General features: G+C 38.1%; 1 protein-coding gene across 1 annotated transcript in view; it reads left to right on the top strand.

The window, feature by feature from the left end:
• Window positions 1–1,610: 1,610 nt before the first annotated feature.
• Window positions 1,611–6,000, top strand: part of tmem2 (transmembrane protein 2) — a 29,315-nt gene continuing 24,925 nt past the window's right edge. Inside the window, exon 1 of the mRNA XM_005808518.3 lies at window positions 1,611–1,931. The gene's annotated coding sequence lies outside the window, so the exon portion shown is untranslated. The remainder of the gene's footprint in view (window positions 1,932–6,000) is intronic.

Genomic DNA, 6,000 nt, shown 5'->3' with positions numbered 1-6,000 from the left:
TCTCATTTGTGACTCATTTTATTATATCGGAATCAGTTTACTTTTTTTCTTGCTTAATTGTAAACGGCCACACATCAAACGCTGTCCATTCGCTATGAAGTGGGTGGTTTTCACCCAGTTCCTCTAGGAACAAAAATATTTCACAATGTAAATTTGATATGGGGAAGTTTTAAAAGGTACTCTACAGTATGACTGTTTTAACTTGCGAAGTACCTTTTGTCCCTCCTGAGGACCAGCAGGTGGCGATGTTACTCTAATCTCGCTCACTGGACACAAAGTGGGAATTCTTTAAATAGCTCCTTGGAAACCCATGTTTTCTTTCGAAGTCAAGGAAAAGGGAAATCCACATACTTAAGGTGGGAAGCAGGAAAGAAACTTCTGCACAAGATAACATTATTAAAAACTTTATTGTGTTTATATATATATATATATATATATATATATATAAAAAATTTTTTTTGCTTTGGAACAAAGTAGGTTCCTGATCCCTCTAGCTAAAAATAGTGTTTTTGTTGACATTGATTCAAGTGAAGGGCATTCACTGTTTAGCAGATCACTAACTTATAACTGCAAAGCAGAACAAATCATAGTGAATATGTATTTTTGTGGTGATTTTATGAATAAAATAACAGGTAGTGCTTTGACTGTGAAGTAGAAGGAAAATGAAAGATGGCTTAGAAATTTATTTCCAAATAGAAATAAGAAAAGTATGCAGTTCATCTGTGTTCAGACCCCGAGGGAATACTGTGCTGGACTACCTTTCATTCAGATTAAGGCTGTTAGTATTTTATGAGGCAGTTCTATTAAGTTTGCGCATGTAGGACTTAAAATTGTACCTGTTCATCCTTACAAAAATACTCCAGTTCAGTCAGATTGGATAGAACGCATCTGTACAGTCTCTGATTTTCTGTCCTTATGGACCCATTGACTTGCATGCAAGTATTTTTTGGGGAGGGGGGTTCTGTCAGTTTTAAACTGTAGATGACAGTTTAAAACTTTTCCCCATTATTTTAAACAGTTAAAATAATGGGAAAAATATTCCCATTATTATGTCCAAATAATGGACATTATTTCCATAAAATAATGGCTTTGTCCATTATTTTATGGGAAATAATGACTTTTGTGTATTTTTAGGCACACTGCTGCCTTCAGTCGACTGCCCACATAAGACAAGCTTTGAACTTTAGGTAGGCCAGTTTGCATGTTGTCCACCAGCATGTAACGCATGAGGGGACTTTGTTATTTAAAACTTTCGACACTTTGGTCCTGTGAGCTCAGCAGTGCATGCTTATCTCTGTGTGTCTGTGTGAGCTGGTCCTGTGATGGAATGGGAAACCATCCAAACATCCACACTGACCTCTCATCCAGTGTCAGCCAAAGCATGCTCCAGTCCACCCATTCATTTAGAACTGTAAGGTTAAAACAGATATATATAAAAAAATACAATGGAAGGAGGAAAAAGAGACGTTTGAAAATATCTGACAGGCGTAACCATGAAATTGGCGTTTAAGTACAGCACTTAAGTCCATAAACCACGGTCTTCCTATTGTGTGCAGTTTTTCCGATAGCCCTTAAACGCACCACAACTTCCTTTCTCTCCAAGCCGCGCCTGCTCTCTCTTGGTGGTGTTGGAGGCTGACCGACGGACGAAAGACAGCCTATCAGCGGAAGAAAAAAAAAAAACATGTGGAAAAGGAATATATATAGAGGGAAGCAAACCCAGTAAACTTCCTTGGCAGATAAGTTTTTCACTCTTCTCGTCAGAACCGGGTGTTTTGCTTCTTATATCGGTTCGCCTGAGAGCGAATGGACAGAGCGGTGAAGCAGCAGGACAGCCTCACCACCAGCGGTAGACCTCACCGTCTACACGGCAGTCTACATTGTGTCTGTGTCCGTCCGTCAACCATTGGGGGTGGAAGAGGATTCACCGGGTGAGCCTTTTAGTTCACGGTTGTTTTTGTTTATCATTATTTTTTCTCAGGGGATTGGTACTTCCTGATACCTTTTAAACTTCGCCAAGAGGTGACAACTAAACAGCGTGTTGCTACGTGTCCCACACTCATAGCTACTGGTAAATTTTGGAAATAAAGATTTCTTTTGCCTCATTCAGCGTTTTTTTTGTTTTTTTTTTTTTTTTAATGGTTCCTCTTTTGCGATGCATCAGTTAGCAAAGCTCTCGGTTTTACCCCTACATAACTCAGCTGCCTACTTTATTGCGGGAAGTGTCACGTTAGCCACAGCCAATCATATAAGTTGTGTCTCCCCATTTATAGAAGTATATGCAACTAACCCCATCACTAAAACGCATCTCGTGTCAAAGAGCGGTGACAGCGCAGACCCAGTTACAGTGAGGAAACACATGGTTCTAAGTATGCCACCAGTAGACATCCAGAGAGAGACTTTTGCAGCTGAGGAATGCTTTTGTCCGTCGGTCTTTGGCTCTCAGTGACCCTCCACTCACATCTGCTTGATGTTCAGTAGCGTTTAAATCAGATAAATATTAGCGGTGAGCTGTTCCGCCCGGAGCTGTGCAAACCTCTGATTAATGTATCTATGGTGAGATCACAAGAGGCAGCTGATCTGCTGTATTAAATACGACTTCTAGGGTGTTTTCATGCTGATTTTCGTATTTATTCACATTAATTTTTCAAACCAATTTCCTTCTCTAACGTTGTTGCTTGTCTAATGGCTTCAGCAAAAGCGAGGTGCAGGTGAAAGCTGTGCATAGATTTCAGAAATGTTTTATAATGAATGGGTGGTGTTCATTTTACCCCTCTCCAATGCTTTGAAAACTGACTATTTAATGTTTTTTTAAAAGATGCACAGTTTTCCAAAAAGGCATCTAGGAAACGCCCCAAATGTGTGGAGGAAAGTACTTTGGTCAGAGGAGATCAAATTTGAACTTTTGCCCATCATGAAAGCCACTATGTCAAAATCAACACATCTCATCATTCCAAGAACACCATACCCATAAGGTGGTGGCAGCGTTATGCTGTGGCGATGTGTTCCAGCAGTAGGGACTGGGGAGCTGGTCTGAATCAAGGGGAAGATAAATGGTGATAAATACAGGGATATTTGTGAACAAAACCTGTTTCATTCTGTCGGTGCTTTGAAACCGGGACGAAGGTTCACCATCCAACGGGACGATGATCCAAAGCGTACTGGGTGTTTTGTTTGCTTCACAAATGAAATGTTAAAAGTTGTAGGCATGTTCTGTTAATGAAATTGTTCAACCCCTAAAATAATGCATCTTAATTCCATGCTGTGAGGTAGCCAAACACAAAAAAATGCCACACTGTAAATGCATGAAACTAGTTGACTACAAAACTAAAATGATTTGCAATGGCTTAAGTACATGGATATTAAATGAGTTGTTTGTGGGTAGTAAATGGAAGTGGAAAAGGATTAAATTAAATCAAAATGTACAAACACCAATTACCAGTAGATTGAAAAATTCAAACAAGAATATTTACTATTTGAAGCTATTTAAGTTTTGAAGACAATTGCAACTCTAGAAGTTGAACTCTGGGTCAAACACAACGCTTAAAACCTTAACATTCCAAATGTTTCACAATCTATGTAGAAATCTGCTTAAAGCCGTCCATCCATCATAGTGTGTTCACTTGTGCTGTACAACATATCAAGTCACAATGCCAATGTGAGCAAATCTCACAACTGCAAATGCCTGCTTGGATGCAGTATCTGGTAGGACATTATCTTTCATCTGCCATGGCCTCATGATTTTGTGCAGTCCTAGTTTTCACTAATGCCAGACAATCAACTCGACTTTTGTACCTCATATGATGCCATCCTACCAAGTACATAAAAGGAAAGGTTGTATTTATTTATTTGTTTGTTTATTTTTTAACTTCCATTTTTACAAAGTCTTGTAGTGACTATCCATATTTCGTTACCCAGATGTGTTTTACAGTCTGTGTAAATTAATTAGTGGGAAGAAAATACACATTATGATGGGATCCTTAGGCTTGAGAGAGTGTACATCCAAAACAAAGTGCCATCATTGTCCCTCTGTCTCTGACAGCCCCGCTGTACGTAAGATGGATGATTCTTCATATGTACAATAAATGTTTTATACATGTTGCAAGGGGAACGTTCATGTAGATAAGCCAGAGAGTGTTACGCTTAGTTTATTTCGTGGCTCGCATAAATCACAGGGCTATTGTCTTACTTGCCCTTTATTGTGAACTGCTTTGTTGAGGACTTGAAGAGGTTTGTTTGTTGCTCTTGAGCAAAACGATGACTAATTTGCTCATCAAGACAATGGCTTTTTTTTTTGTTTGCGTGTGTGTGTGTGCTAATCGGTCAGCGTAATACAGCCTTTCTAGATTTCATTGAGGCACTTTTCGATTGTCAGTAGAGAGAGCTTTCCTGCTCTCTTTTAGGACTCCGATATTAGAAACTTTGCAATGCCGGTTGTATTGATAAACATTGTGATTATGATGTTAGTTGCAATAAACGCCTATTTTCTACTTTCCTCTCTTTCTCAGCTGTGCTTCCATCACTCTGTGACTTTTAGCATTTTGGACAATTTAATTTTTTTCTAGTGTGAGCATGTGCACCTGTGAATGTGTAATAAGTCAAATCTCCCTCATATATTCACATCTACATTTATCTTTGACTGTCCTACTCATCAAGTTGTAAGATACAACCTTCTTTACAATGGATTTGTCTGTATTAGCTTTGATAAGTAGCTTGTTCAACTGCAAAAAACACGCATTTTTGTCTTCTTTCAAGGATAAACTGCAACTACAGTAGTGACCGAACATAGCAGATAACATTACTTCTGATTTTCCTTCCTGAGAAACAGAAAATTGTATCTGCTGTATACTTAACACATACTAATTAGAAGCTTCTTGAAGCACAGATGACTTTGTTTATTCACTGTGTTTAGATTGCTAGTCTCGGTATAAGTGTATATAGGAAAAGAGGGAAAGTGGTTGTAGTGTTTAGTGAAAGAGTACATATTCTTGTACTCCAAGTAGAGTGGAAAAGTAACATCTTACCAATATTAAACTGCTGTTTTTTATGTAAAAATAAAAGTGATCTAAGAGCATAGATTCCAAAAGAAACTTGACAACTTGCATCCATTTAAAAAAATATAAAAAATTAAATTAAATCACTTTAACTGCGATTTTGCCAGGGCATCTTCTGTGCTCAGCCTTTTTCAGATCACACCAACGATTCTTCAATCTGATTCTGGTTTGGAGTCTGGTTGGGCTTTTCTGACTGAAACCATAACCTTTTCCTTGCAAAGCCACTCTTTTGTTGATTTGGTGTTGGGCCCATTAGTCATTGTGAAAGATGCAGTTCACCCTCAGCTTTCTAGCAGAAATCTGAAGGTTCTGTTGCAGCATTGACTGGGCAATTACTGCTTGCGTCTTGACTAAGAACCTAGTTACATCTGTATAAAAAAGGTTCCAAAGCATGAAGTTGATATGCTTTTTGTTTAGTTTTGCTTTTTAGGCCATGCATTCCCTTTTGAAATGTCCCAAAGATGTTCAGTTTGTTTTTTTACCATCATAAGATGTGCTTTTGGAGGACTTTTTATGAAATTTTGTAACGCTTGTATGTTATTCTTCATAATGGGTTTCCTTCTAGCTACCTTACTCCAAACGGACATTCCCAGAACATGAGATTCTTATCACATGTAGTACATGACCATTACTTGAAAACGTTTCTTGCAGCTCAGTTACTATTACTTGCGGGCCTCTTGGTGCACTCACTGACCAGTTTTCATCTAAATCTTGTCATGATTGTGCTATGTTTTCTTTATTTGATTGTAAATCTTTTTACTGTTTTCTATCTCATGCCTTTAAAATGTATTTGTGTGTTTAAATCTTTTTAGAATTTCTGAGGGATCATGATTTTGACAAAGAAATTGTCAGGATACGCCTGGAAGAACAGCTACAGTTTAGTCAAGATTAATGAGACTTTAAATGATAGCATATGTGTATTGATTGCTGCCTAACATGGGTTTGA

The sequence above is a fragment of the Xiphophorus maculatus genome, chromosome 12, assembly GCF_002775205.1.
Source record: "Xiphophorus maculatus strain JP 163 A chromosome 12, X_maculatus-5.0-male, whole genome shotgun sequence".
In the NCBI taxonomy this organism is placed as follows: Eukaryota; Metazoa; Chordata; class Actinopteri; order Cyprinodontiformes; family Poeciliidae; genus Xiphophorus; species Xiphophorus maculatus.
Note: the sequence above shows the minus strand (reverse complement) of the source record. Positions and strands in the feature narration are given on the sequence as shown.